The sequence below is a fragment of the Typopeltis vanoorti genome, chromosome 1 (assembly GCF_054136105.1).
Source record: "Typopeltis vanoorti isolate ZY-2024b chromosome 1, IOZ_Tvanoo_1.0, whole genome shotgun sequence".
NCBI classification, from domain to species: Eukaryota; Metazoa; Arthropoda; class Arachnida; order Uropygi; family Thelyphonidae; genus Typopeltis; species Typopeltis vanoorti.
Window position 1 is genome coordinate 173,162,350 of NC_143549.1, and position 14,287 is coordinate 173,176,636.

The following is a 14,287-nucleotide window of genomic DNA, read 5'->3' on the forward strand; positions in this document are numbered from 1 at the left end:
CAACATTCCAGAGATCAGAAACTACCTTAGTCCATTGCCTCTGGACCCTTTCCAGCATCTCTTCACCCTTTTGAAAACCGGGTGACAAAATCTGTCCACAGTAGTTGATATGTGATTTAATCAAAGCCTTGTACAACAAAACCAGAATCTCGAACAATTTCAAATTTTAACACTTCTCTTATTCTCTCCTGATACATATTGTCATAATTAAAATTATTCATATTGATGACCCTTTTCCTATTTGCTTGTCTAATTTGCTTATACATTTCCTGGTGACTACCCTCCACATTACCAGATCTATCGCAACTTCCAATGAAATATTTCATTATATTCACCTCTATCTTACACCATACTGCCTCAAAACCACTACCACATCATTAAGTCCCACAGCTTTATTAACATCAAGTTTGCTCAACTCCCCATATACCTCTTGCTCACTGACAGTCAGTTTCTCCTCCTTATCTTCCACTGCTCTCAAAATTGCCATGATGTGATATCCAGAAGAATGAAAGACCTTTGTGAACTGCCCATTAAATATCTCAACTTTATCCTCTGCACCTTATACCATTTTCTGCATTCACTGCCATCCTACCATAATTATTCTTACGTTTGCTGGCTACATATCGAAAGAAATTTGTAGATTTTGTTTGGCTTCATTAGCTAGCTGCTGGTCATACTGCACTTTTGCTATGCTTACCAACCAAGTCACCCTCCTTACCTGGTCTTTGTAATGCTCATGGAATTGGTTATTACCACTTCTCTTATGTTTCCTCTATAATGCCTTTTTTCTTTGTATTATATGCTTATACTTTTGATTCTTGCATTTCACACGCCTTATTTAAACTTCTCACTTTTAGAATACATTTAGGCATTGCTTCTACTACATAGATCTTGAATATCAGCCATGAAGAGTTGATCTCCTTTCCATCCAACTCCTCATTCCATGCTATACCTACAAGCAGTCTTGCAGTTCCACATATTCCCTTTCCTCACAGAAGTCCTCACACTGCTGCCAACCTCCCAGGTAATCACTTTATGGTCACTCTCACCATCTTGAGGGTGATGTAACACCTCATTTATAATAGTATCCTCTGATGAGATGATCGAATCCAAGAACTTCAATCCTCGTGTGCCCTCTGTTACATACTGCCTGATGTTGTTAACCTCAAAAAGTGAAAAAACCCATTTTATTTACTTCTGGTTGCTATATCATCATCCCAGTCTATATTGCCATAATTAAAATCACCCTTTTCTTATTTGCTTGGCCAATTTGATTATACATTTCATGGTCACTACCCTCCACATTACCAGGTCTATAGGAATATCCAACAAAGTGTTTCATTCTATTTTCCTCTATCTCACACCAGACTGCCTCAAACCTACTACCACTATGTCCCTCTTGCATCTCTACCTTGTAGACATAACTCTTTTTTTTATTCTCAACAGCGTTCTAACTTCCTTTTTACCATTTCTATCTTCACGAAATGCATCATGCCCTTCCATCTTTATTCCTGTCAGGTTGTCATTCTCACCCAGCTATATCTGACTTATTCCAAAATTTTTGTTAGAGCAAACTCAATCAACGGAACCATTTTATTTCCCTTGTTTCTGATACTTCTAGCTTTCATATACAAACATCACAGCATATTCTTGGGCCTATAACAAGTTTCTCTGATACCATTTATTAGATGTGACTTCTCCATTCTTTGCTCAAGCCATTTCTTTTTCTCTATACTCTTCCCAGAAGACCGTCTTCAAAGCCAACATGTTTTCCTAACCTTTCATTCCCTTTTGGTTTATATGCACATTTACTTCCTCTTTGAGCATCAACCTTTCTCACACTATGTTCCTCTGTCCACCATGAGTTACCCCATCTCCTTGTTTGTCTTGCATATGTGTTCTCTCATTCTCTACACTCATGACACCCACTTCATTTGTAAACACCACTTCTATCTCTCCTTCCTTATTCTCCTGCTCTTTCACATCATTTCTTACTTGCTCAAATTCATTTTTTGCACCTATTGCTCTTCCATCCAGTAGCAGGCTCTCCAGTTGACTCACACCAAAACCATTCAAATGCAGTCCATTATTCTTATACAGTTCAGTTCATCCTTCAAACTCATTCCACACATTAACAAACTGCACTCCTTTCTCCTCACATATTTCCAGGATGTCATCCTCCTCCAACCATTCCTCACTTATTCCAGCAGTTTTTGGGTAAACAAGCTCAATCAATGTAACCATTTCATTTTCTTTTGTTTCTGATACTCCTAGCATTCATATACATACATAGCAGCTCTTTTCTAGATCTATAACAAATGTCACTGATGCCACTTATTAGTTGTCCATACTTTCTTCAAGCTATTTCTTTTTCTTACTCATCCTAGAATCATCTTTAAATTCAGCTATTTTCTCTACATCCCAGGTCATCCCCTTCCCTTTTTGTCTCCATCTGCATTCACATCCTCTTGAAGCATCAACCTTTCTCACGCTGTATTCCCCTGCCCACTCTTAGTCTCCCCACTTCCCTGTTTCTCTTGCTCACTTGTTCTATCATTCTCTACAATCTGGCTACCCACTTCTTCACTCATAAGCACCAATTCAGTCTCTCTCTTACCTTACTCTCTCCTGCACTTTCACATCACTTTTACTTGCTCAGATTCATTCTGTGCACTAACTGCTCTCTCTCTCTTTCCTAGTGGCAGTCTCTGCAAACGACTCACACCAAAACCATTCAAATCCATCACTCTTATACAGTTCAATTCCTCCTTCAGACTCATTCTACACATTAACAAACTGCACTCATTTCTCGTGACACATTTCTACTACTAACATATCATTCACAATCTTTGCTGTCCACCTGATCTCATCACTGTCATACATGTGCAATACACTGACTCTCTGTCCTATCACACTACTATCTTTTATCCTTCTCAACAACCTCCTGAAATCCAATCTTACATTTTCTTTGTTTCCAGTCAAGTCATTTGCTCACTTACGCCTCATATCAAATGCCTCAATCATTTTACCTCCAGGAAAACAATGCCTGGAGGTAAAACCTTATGCATCTTCTTGTTTACCACACCTCTAATAATTGAATCCCGATATAATGCCACTTGCAGGCCTTTCGTTACCTCTTTCATATGATATCATTCATAGTTGCTTTCTTCACTCTTCCATACATATCTACAATTCTCTTTATTTCACTCTGCATCTTTATTTTCACTCTGTGTCATCACTTGCCTCATCTTCACCAACTCAGCTCTCAAATCTTGCATTATTTAATCATTAGTCACAACAGCTTGTTTGCCATCAATGCTGTTCTCCATCTTACCATTAATTGCACTCTGTTTTTCAACATCACCTGCATTCATATTGCTTTCGTTATTCTTACTACCATCAGTTGTTTTGTTCAGCAGATTGTTTGCTTTTCCAGAAATCTTTTTTATTTTACAATGTCTCTCTTTGCTATCAGACAAGCACTCATCCTTCTCGTTGCATTCTTGCTACTATGACCTTTAGTTACCAATATGTTACCACCCATCAAGTTTATCATGCATTCAGATCACACTTTGCATGCACCCTTAAATATCTATAATTTATCAACATAATCTAACAAATATGTTAGGTCACCTGAAATTTTATGAAACAACTAAAATCAAAATATAACTCTTGTTAAGACAAAGCTGCTGCCATCATTCCTTTACTGGTTACTATACTCTGCTCTAACTTTAATGATTTTGTAAACAAGCTCAAACCAACAAGCCCACACACCAGAAACCTTGCAAGTGCACAACTTCTGCTGCAATTCTTACACATAAATGCACACTCATTTACAATTAGTTAGTCAAAAAACTTATCTGAACCATGAGCCTTCTTTGCACAAACCTTCTAGCAGAATGCCTAGCATGGTCTATGATCATTCATGCAGTGTTGTTTATAGAAGAAAGTGTCTAGGAATAATAAGAGAGTTCAATTAGTAGGCCAACTGTTCAATTAGTAGGCCAATATTTTTCTTTGATCACCAAGGCATCTTCATGGATGCAAAGATATACTCAACCTGTGCTTGCAGGCACACCAGCAGAAAATCAAAGATGAATAAAAGGTAGTAAGGAATGGAATCTCAGTTGTTCTGCCAGCGTCTCAAAATGATCATCTGCCAGATTTTTGGTAAGATGAGGCAGCTGTATTTGTTTACATTTGGAGAATTTTTATTGCTGTGACAGTTTAGGAATAATCTCTCAGATTTGTATTTTTTCCTGTATAATATGAAGGACTAATAATAATAATAATAAGAAGAAGAAGAATATTAATAATTGGGAGATTTTGTTCTGACAGTCTGTCAGATTTATATTTGTTTCTGCATGAGGGTAGTTTTTTTCCTATTCAGTCTGCTGAGCCTTGACAATTGCTGTCCCAGAATGACTATAGTATTAGATAATGGACATTACCAACATGAAATATTATTATTATTATTAGACACCTCCAAGGAGTCTAAAGACTCATCGAGAGAGGGCACCTATCTGTCTCCACCACTCAATCAACCAACTGACTGCAACTATACCAGCACCATCTACTGCCAATCACCACCACCACTAGTATTTCCACAGACAATCACAAACATCCATGCCCACCGCAGGATTCGGACCTGCAGCCTTTTGGCTGGAGAGCGAATAAGCTAACCACTCAGCCTAGCTGGCCGAGGGGTTAGCATATCCGCTCTTGAGAAATGTTGGCTTAGTTATTTAACAACTAAATAAATTAAGTTAGTTCATTATTATCTCTAGACATGTTTTCTCTCTAAACAACAATATGAGTGATAATCACCATCTAAGCATCCACACATTATTGGCAACAAAGGTATATTTGAGTAAAGAGTTTCATAATGACCACGAGTCAGATATTGAAGATTGAAGAATAAAAAAAACAGATATGGAACAGTAAAAAATAATAGAAAACAAGAATACTTAGACACATGCAAGGTAAAGAAATTATAATCCGTGATTTGTTTTTAATCTTACCTGTGAAGTACCTTATAGAGTACACCTTTCTTATTTATACCTTTCAGAGTACAGTAGTACTCTGAATGGACTAGATAGGGTTAGATGATCTGGGAAACCCTACTCTAGAGAGAAAACGTGGTTGTTTTTCACAACATTTCAGGCCTCCAGGATACCAATAGTATGCTCATCTCACATTAGAAAAAAAGGGTATTTCAACTTTAAAGTCATTTTGATCACTGAAAAAAAATTTTGAACATTGGAATGAATTGAAATGTATGAAAAAAAAACCTTATTGGTTGCAGTTTGTCTGTAACCAAAAAAACCCTTTCTCCCCAAATACTTTTCTCTCTATCCTCACTGAAACTATACCCCTCACATATTAACCCACTGACTATATCGTCTTCTGTCAGCCATTTTAAACTAATGCCAATAAATTTTGGCCAAGAAGAATTAACCAATGCTGAAAAAGTTCTTTACCCTTGTTCCAGATTCTTCTTGGCATTAGTATACATAAAATGCAATCCATCCCCTAGGCCTTCAACTGTCCTTACACTTTGTATTAACTATTCCATTCTTAGTTATTATCTGCAGAATTATATTCAGTAGTTTTTTGTTCATCTTCACATTCATTTGCTTCATTGAAGTCTGCACACATTCTCACCTGTATCTCCCACTAAATAGTTCCAGTTTTGCTGATTTTGCACCTCTAGTCTCACTACATTCAGCAGCCCTTTTTTCCAGACTCCAAACAACACAAAATCTGTTAAAGCAGAAATCATCAGCTTTTATCTAAGTCCTGTAACCCATTGAATTCACTCACACATACAAAAACTGCAATTTTTTCCTCCTTCATAGTCTGTGCATTGGTTCATTTGCAATCCTGGCTTTCCTTTATTCACCTCTATCATACCATGGTAATGGAATCACCATCTTTACACTGTCACTTTTCTTTTTTTTTTTTTTGTACTTGCAATAACTCTTTGATGTCCTCTGTCATACAATACTTGTCACCTCTCAAATCATTTACACCTATCAAAATGATCAGCTCCTTCACTTTGCTGCATCCTCATTACCTCACTAGCATCATTAATCTTTGCATCTGGGAAGCACAATTTTGTCACACTCTCATCAAGAACTCTTATCAAAGACTCTGTACAAAAGTTTTTCCATTCTGTTAGTCAAGCATTCCTTTCCCTTCCCTTCCACCTCTTCTTTCTTTCTTTCTTTCTTTCCCCTTCTCAGCTATACCATTTGCCAGATATTTTTTCAATCTCTCTAGCTCATGCTTCATCCTCTGAAGGACTCCACATAAGTGCACTATCTCTTGCTCATGACAATCATTCTTCACATCACCCATGCTACCATTCTTATATTAGTCGCTTCTGTTTCCAGTTGTTGATATGAAGAATAGTAGTTACCTTCCATTTGATCCTGTGAATGGTATCCAAAGCATGATTTACTAGACCACTGTCCATAGTAGTGTGTATATTTCTAATGTGCTTTCAATTGGATGTTAGCTGATCATCCATCCTGCCCATAATACTTCACAGCAACAAGTATAAATATAAGAGATTTTTTTTAGAGTCTTCTGCAACTACTCTTGAAAATCAACCTAGCTTAAATAAATATGGGAAATTGTAATTCTTAGACTTTCCAAATAACAACCAAAAGCACTCTCTAGCACCCATAGAGAGTATCCTTCCTGGCACTTAAAGCTTAAGTCTACTAAGTCCCACTATATTTTGTGTTGCTTTTTTGATGTTGTAATTTGTTATATGTTATGATTTTTTAACTGTACATCTTAAGAATATCTCTGTGATAGTGATGAAATATTGGAGGCATTAAATGTTTTTAATTCATTCCTGTATTCTGTCTTCAGTGCATAATGTATACTGAAGACAGAACACAGGAATGAATTAAATTAGTAATATGAGTTTCAACCAGCACTTAAGTATAAATAAATATACTTGAAATGCTATTTTAAAAAAGCTATGTTGATCCGGAATGATCCCTGCAAGATATCATTATTGCTCAGCTTTAAGAGTAATTATGGGAATATGAAAGCTATATAAATTAGACTATTTACTGTACAAATTAGACTATTCATATCACTCTCAAATTTTATCTAGAATAACAAGAGACCCCAGCACATGGGGTCTGATTTGATTCAACACTGCAGTTTCAATTTCTTCTTTTACATTAGTTTCTTAGTCACTTAATAATGTTATAGGTTTAATAGTGAAGCCATCTAACACAGATAATTCAATAATAACTACTCACAAATTATTATTACAGTAAAACTTGTCCAAAGCGGAATATGAATAAGGCTGAAAGTTGCTCAATGTGAACAAATTATTGCCTGCCTGGTTGTCCAAATGGTTGGCGTATTTGCTCTCCAGCCAAAAGGCTGTGGGTTCGAATCCTGCTGTGGGCATGGATGTTTGTGATTGTCTGTGAAATTACTAGTGGGGGTGGTTGGCAGTAGATGGCGTTAGTGTAGATGATGAAGATTGGTGAATTGGTGGAGATGGAGAGTTATAGTGTAGGTGTCCTCCCTCAATGAGTTTTTGGGCTCCCTGGAGGCGTTAAGTAATAATAATAATAATAATAATAAATTATATAGTCCCGGCCAGAAGAATAGGCATTACACTGTTATTCATTTTGTATAATGCAGAATCTGCCCAATGCGAAAACGGAAAGCAATATTTGAAGAATTTATTAAAAATTACTTGTATAAAATGGAAAGTGTTTTAAAAATACACCTATATTTATTAGATTTTGGCACTTGTGTTGCTTTTACTGTTTTGTTTGAGAATTAATGTTGGTCAGTTTCCGGTAAGTCCAAACATTTCAATAACCCAAATTTCAACAAACCGATCAGTTCATTTTTTGCATCATGGCTAAATTATACGCATTATCGCTAAATGAAAAAGTCAAAGTCATTGAAGCTAAAGAAAAATATAAACTCTCGGTATGGGAAATATTGATGCAGTTTAAGTGTGGCAAAATGCAAGTATTCAACTCACTTAAACAAAAAGATAAAATAATGAACAAATGGCTGCAAGAAAACGGTCGAATAAAGAGGAAGGCAAAGGTAACCATCAATGAGGTAGTGTGGAAGTGGTTCACGGATGCAAGATCAAAAAACATTCACATATCCGGTCTAATGGTCCAAAGTGAAGCTCTCGCAGTAGCCAAATCTCTCTCTCTCTCTCTCTCAGGAATGATCTGTTTAAGGCATCTACAGGATGCTTGGATAGTTTTAAGAAGAGGCACAATATTGTGTGGAACAGAGTCTGTGGCGATGTGGATGAAAGTGAGTGAGTGGAAACCAAAACTTCTAGAATTGATTTCACCATATGAACATAAAAACACCTACAATGTGGATGAAACAGGATTGTTTTTCAGGCATTACCAACAAAATCACTCGCTGTTAAGGGAGAAAAGTGTACCAGGGGCAAAATGTCCAAAGAAAGGCTTACAGTGTTATTGTGTGGGAATATGGTGGGAGAAATGGAAAAGCCTCTCATGATTGGAAAAGAAGCAAAACTAAGATGTTTCAAGAACCTGAAAATTAATAACTTACCGGTAATTTGGAGAAACAATAAAAAAGCTTGGATGACTGCAGCTACAATGGAAGAGTAGTTAAACATGTTTAATGCAAAAATGAAGAAGGAAAATAGAAATGTCATCCTTTTTCTTGACAATGCTATCTGTCACCCAAAGGTAACACTTTTAAATGTGAAAATCGCCTGGTTCCCAGAAAATGCAACAAATGTATTACAGCCCATGGATATGGGTGTTATTTAAACATTCAAATCACACTACAGACGATTTTTATTTTTATTACATAACACCTCCAGGGAATCCAGTGACTCATCGAGGGAGGGCATTCTACAACAGCGGCATCTACTGCCCATCATCATCACTAGTATTTTCACAGACAATCAGAAACATCCATGCCATGGCAGGATTCGAACCTGCAGCCTTTTGGGTGGAGAGCATCTGGATACACTGACCACTTGGCAACCCAGGCCCACTGATGGCCGGTCGATTTTTGATGCATTCTTTGATTTCGAATGTAGAAGAAGCTGATAGCTCTTATGCATTAGCAAGATCTGTATCAGTACTGGATGCTGTGAATTGGATCGGGTTGGCAGTGAAGAAAATTAAAGCAGAAACAGTAAAAAAAGTGTTTTGCTAAAGCTGGGTTTGGGGAAAGTGATGTGACAGATAATTTGGAGGTGGAGAGTGAAAACATTGCTGCAATATCCAAGAGGAAAAGAACTTTCCTGTGATACAGAGAACTTTATTTGCAGTGCACATTACAGCTTTGAATCTGCTACAGCTCTACTAGCTGTAAGAAATACACAAAACAAAGATGTGGAGGATGAGGAGGAGGAAGAAGGAGGAGAAGAAACAGCCGGAAAACAGGATATTTCAACGAAAATTCGTACACATGAACAGGCCCTTCATTACATCAGTGAAGTAATGCAGTTTGCAATTGATTCAAACTCTTCCAGCCTTCTTGAATTATTGTATACAGTTAAGGACTTAACTTGCCTGAGAGTGTGGTGTCCTTGCCTGAGAGTGTGGTGTCTGCAAGGAGTTTGAATGTGTTTAAGACCCGGTATGATGAGATGTGTGTGAGATAAAAGGACCTCCTAGATGAGTCTTTGACTCCATGAGGTCTTGTTTTAATAATAATAATAATAAGGACTGCATTCAAAAAGACATGATCACAACAAAGTGGAAACAAGTTTCTCTGTTGAATCTGTGGAAGAAATCTCAATGAGTTGTATATTGGAAACGTGTAATGTGCAGTATAATAGAGCATTAATACAGTACTTTAATAATGTGTTATTATTACTATTATTTTAATAACATAGGCATACAGGTATCACCTATTTACAAGAGCCAACACCTCTGATTTTCATTCATAAACAGGTATGTACCATGTAATATGATTTTAATGGATTTTAAATTTTTTTGCAATTTTGTATAATCCAGAAACTTGGGCAATGTGGAAAATATATTAGGTCCTTTGCAATTCCACTTTGAACAAGTTTTACTGTATTATTATTACTTTATTCACCATAATTGATACACAATCAAAACAAGATATCATTTAAACAACAATTTGACTACAACAATTCAGATTAAACCCAAGAATCTAAGAATAGTCTGTCAGGTAGTGTCATAAAATATGTACTGTTCCAAGTAATGCTGTTTTTTGTAGATCATATGAGATCACTTCAATGTTTAATTGCTGTAAATAGCTGGATAACTTCTTTGAAATTGCACCAAGTGCACCAATAACTATTGGAATGACTTTCGTGTGTTTAAGCCACAGCCAGCAAACTTCGATTGCCAGATCTTGATATTTAGTGATTTTTTTCCAATTGTTTGTTGTTAATGTTGTTATCAATGGGTATTTCAATATCAATAAACCTGTCGACGTTTGATAATTGTGATATCAGGTCTATTGTGTTCCATATGCCGATCAGTTTGTATTCTAAAGTCCCAGAGAATTTTTGCTGTTTCATTTTTCACTACTATTTTATGCTGCCACCAGTTATCTGAAGTAGGAAAGTTTTATTTTATGCATACATGTCAATGAATTATTTTGGCCACTTGATCATGGCAGTATTTATAATCAGTTTGAGCTATCTTGCTGCATGCACTGATTAGATGTTCCACAATCTCATCTTTCTGATCACATAATCTGCATTTGCTGTTATTATTGATGTTCAAAATTTTTGCATTCATTGCATTAGTTTGTAATGCCTGTTCTTGAGCTTCTAGAATAAATCCTTCTCTTTCTTTTTTAATATATCCATATTGTATCCAATACCACGTCTTTTTCACCTCAGTTTTTTCCTTAGTATCTCGAAGAAATTGGCTATGCAAGGGTTATTTTTCCAGCACACATATTGGTTATTTTGCTGTTCCTTTTTTGTATTCAGATTTGTTTCCTGTTGCTTTTAGAAGGCCCTCTTGTGTAACTGCTTGAAGCATTTGCTCAGAGCTATTGTTGATGTGACTTTTTAAACTAATTTCTTCTTCCACAGTCTATCTCACTTGTAGCAGACCCCATCTGCCTATTCTCCTTAGTAGGTACAACTGGCCAACATCACTTAGTGGATGTAATGCATGATACATAATCATTAATTTTCTAGTTTTGCAGTCCAATTTGTCCAGGTCTTCTTTTGTCCAATCTATTATGCCAGCTGTATATTGGATCACTGGTATAGACCAAGAATTCATTGCTCTAATTGTGTTTAATCCATTTAGTTTTGTTTTCAGAATATTTCTAACTCTTCTGGTGTATTCTGCTGCTGCCTGTTGTTTAACTTTCGAGTGGAGAATATCACTGGCTTCTAATTTGATTTAATTTGATCAAAATTAAAATTGCTGGTGTCATTAATTCCATTTTGATGTCCTGACTGAAAATATGAACTGTGTTCAGTAAAGAGTATTTGCTGTGCCGATTTTCAATATAACTTGAAGACATCCATATACAACAGATGGGAAATTAATATTATATTTAGGAATTTCATATTCAAGTTTTATTTTCTTCAAAATCATAGACAAAGGTATCAATGAAATGTTGAAGAGCAATGGTAACAAAGAATCATCTTGAAAAATTCTATGTTAATGCTAATATCTCCAAATCGTTCATTATTGACTATTAAAGTTGTTTTCCATGATTTAATAGCAGCACCCATAAATGAATATATGTTTTTGCTAATTCCAAATATTTGTAGATGATTTTAGGATCCAGGAGTGTGGGAGGGAATCGAATGCTTTCTTATATTCTGTCCACGCCATGTTTAACTTAGATTTTCATCTTTTTGAATTTCTGAGAATCATTTTATTAATAAGGATCTGGTCTTTTGTTCCTCTAGATTTTTGAAAATTGCCTTTTTGTTCAGTCGGATAAATCTGATTATCTGATAAGTAGTGGTATATGACATTTACTATGATTGCAGTAAACAGCTTAAGCCTAGTTGGAAGGCATGTTATTGGATGATAGTTACTGGCCTGCACCCTTATCCTCAGTAGTGGATTACCCATTAAGGCAATGTGGCACGTGCCTAGGGCCCTAGGCTTTGGGGGTCCCCAAGCCAAGACATTTTCCTAAAATAGATTAATGTTTTCAGTAAACATCATAAAAATCTTGATTATTTTAAGCAGAAATTTTTTCAAAACAATTATTACATTTTAATATGTATTTTGAACAGCATGCACTATCTACGCTTTAAATAATGTCGCAATACCAATGTTGGTGCTAGTTGACAAGCTTTGTATTTTGTATTTTGAACAGTGCGCGCTATCTATGCTTTAAATTAAACCGCATTACCAATGTCAGTGCACGGCGCTGTTGACAGTTTCAAGGTCACGAAAACTGATTGCATTGCCGAGATAGGAAGTTTCGCCTGGTTGTTCCTTAACTTCATTTGTTATTGAATCGTGTAAGAGTGGTGTGTTTGTTTCAAAAATAACTTTTTAGTGTGTCTTTTCATGTTTTCATTATTTGAGTGTAGTACAAGTAAAAAATAACTTTGTAAAATTGTAAAAAAAACTGATAAACAATCAGGTTAAAGATATTTTTCGGGACCCCCAAATATAATTTGCCTAGGGGACCCCAACTATCCTTAATCCGCCACTGCTTATCCTTATCTTTCATGAAGAGAAAAGTGCACTCAGATATCATCTAGTCTTCCACTGAGCCTGACTGCAACAAATAATTAAATTGTGTTGTCATTCGATCTTGTAGACTGGTTAGATGCTTTAACCAAAATTCATGTAGTTCGTCTTTGCCAGGTGCACTTCGGTTTTTTAATTTTCTAGCTTATGCACTGACCATTTCTTTAGTGATAATGACATCTTGAATTTATTATTATTATTATTAAACAAGACCTCATGGAGTCAAAGACTCTTCTAGGAGGTCCTTTTATCTCACACACACACATCTCATCATACCGGGTCTTAAACACATTCAAACTCCTTGCAGACACCACACTCTCAGGCAAGGCATTCCAATCATTCACAACTCTGCACGAAAAAAACCTGCCTCTTACTCCCCTACTCACACCCTCTTTATACAGTTTCCAGGCATGACCTCTGGTTCTCCCCTGATCTCCCACTATTCTCTGTAGAACTTCTCCACCATTGATCCTATAACAACCCCTTACCAACTTGTAGGTCTCTATCATATCTCCCCTCTTCCTTCTCTCCACTAGACTCTGCAAATTACATCTTTTCAATCTTTCCTCATACTCGACATTCCAGAGGTCAGAAACTACCTTAGTCAGTCGCCTTTGGACCCTTTCCAACATCTCTTCATCCTTCTGAAAACCAGGTGACCAAATCTGGGCACAATAGTCCATGTGTGGCCTAATCAAAGCCTTATACAATGGAACAAGAATCTCCCTACTTCTACACGTCAGTGTCCTCCTCATCATTCCCAGAAGTCTTAGTGTTGTCTTCACAATTTTGGCGATGTGTCCCCTAAATTTTAGATCCTTATCCACTATCACTCCCAGATCTCTTATTTCCTCTACTTCCAACAATATATTCTCACCAAGCATAAATTCTGCATCCCATCTTTGTTTTCCAAATTTTAAAACCTTACATTTTGCAACATTGAACTCACATCCCTATTTGCTTGCCCAATCACTCAATTTATTCAAGTCTTCTTGCAAGGCCACAACATCTTCACTACTCTTTATGGTTCGTCCCAACTTTGCATCATCTGCAAACAACTGAATATCTCCATCCAAATCTTTGCCAATATCATTAATATACAAGTTAAATAGTAATGGCCCTAAAACAGATCCCTGAGGCACTCCACTAGTGACTTTCCTTTTCCTGGATATTGCACCCCCATACACAACTTGTTGATACCTATCAGATAGCCAGTCTCCAATCCAATGCACTAATCTAATATCCAACCCCATCTGCTCTAGTTTGACTGTCAACTTATCATGAGGTACTCTATCAAAAGCTTTTGCAAAATCCAAATATATTACTGTGTATCCTTCTCCTCTGTCCAAGGAAGCAGTCACTTTATTGTAATAAGTAAGTAGATTAATAAAACACGACCTCCCTTTAGCAAATCCATGCTGTCCATCAAAGATTATACCATTGTTGTCAACCCAACTCTGGATCCTAGTTCTCACAAGCTTCTCCAACAACTTACCACAACACCTGACACACAGATAGGCCTATAGTTTGATGCTTGAGTTCGATCACCTCCTTTATGAAGTGGCACAATCTTG

General features: G+C 36.5%; 1 protein-coding gene across 1 annotated transcript in view; it reads left to right on the forward strand.

Moving 5' to 3' along the window:
* The window catches only part of Dhc93AB (Dynein heavy chain at 93AB), a 1,274,973-nt gene that overhangs the window by 1,152,194 nt on the left and 108,492 nt on the right, over positions 1–14,287 (forward strand). The gene's annotated exons all lie outside the window — the stretch shown is intronic.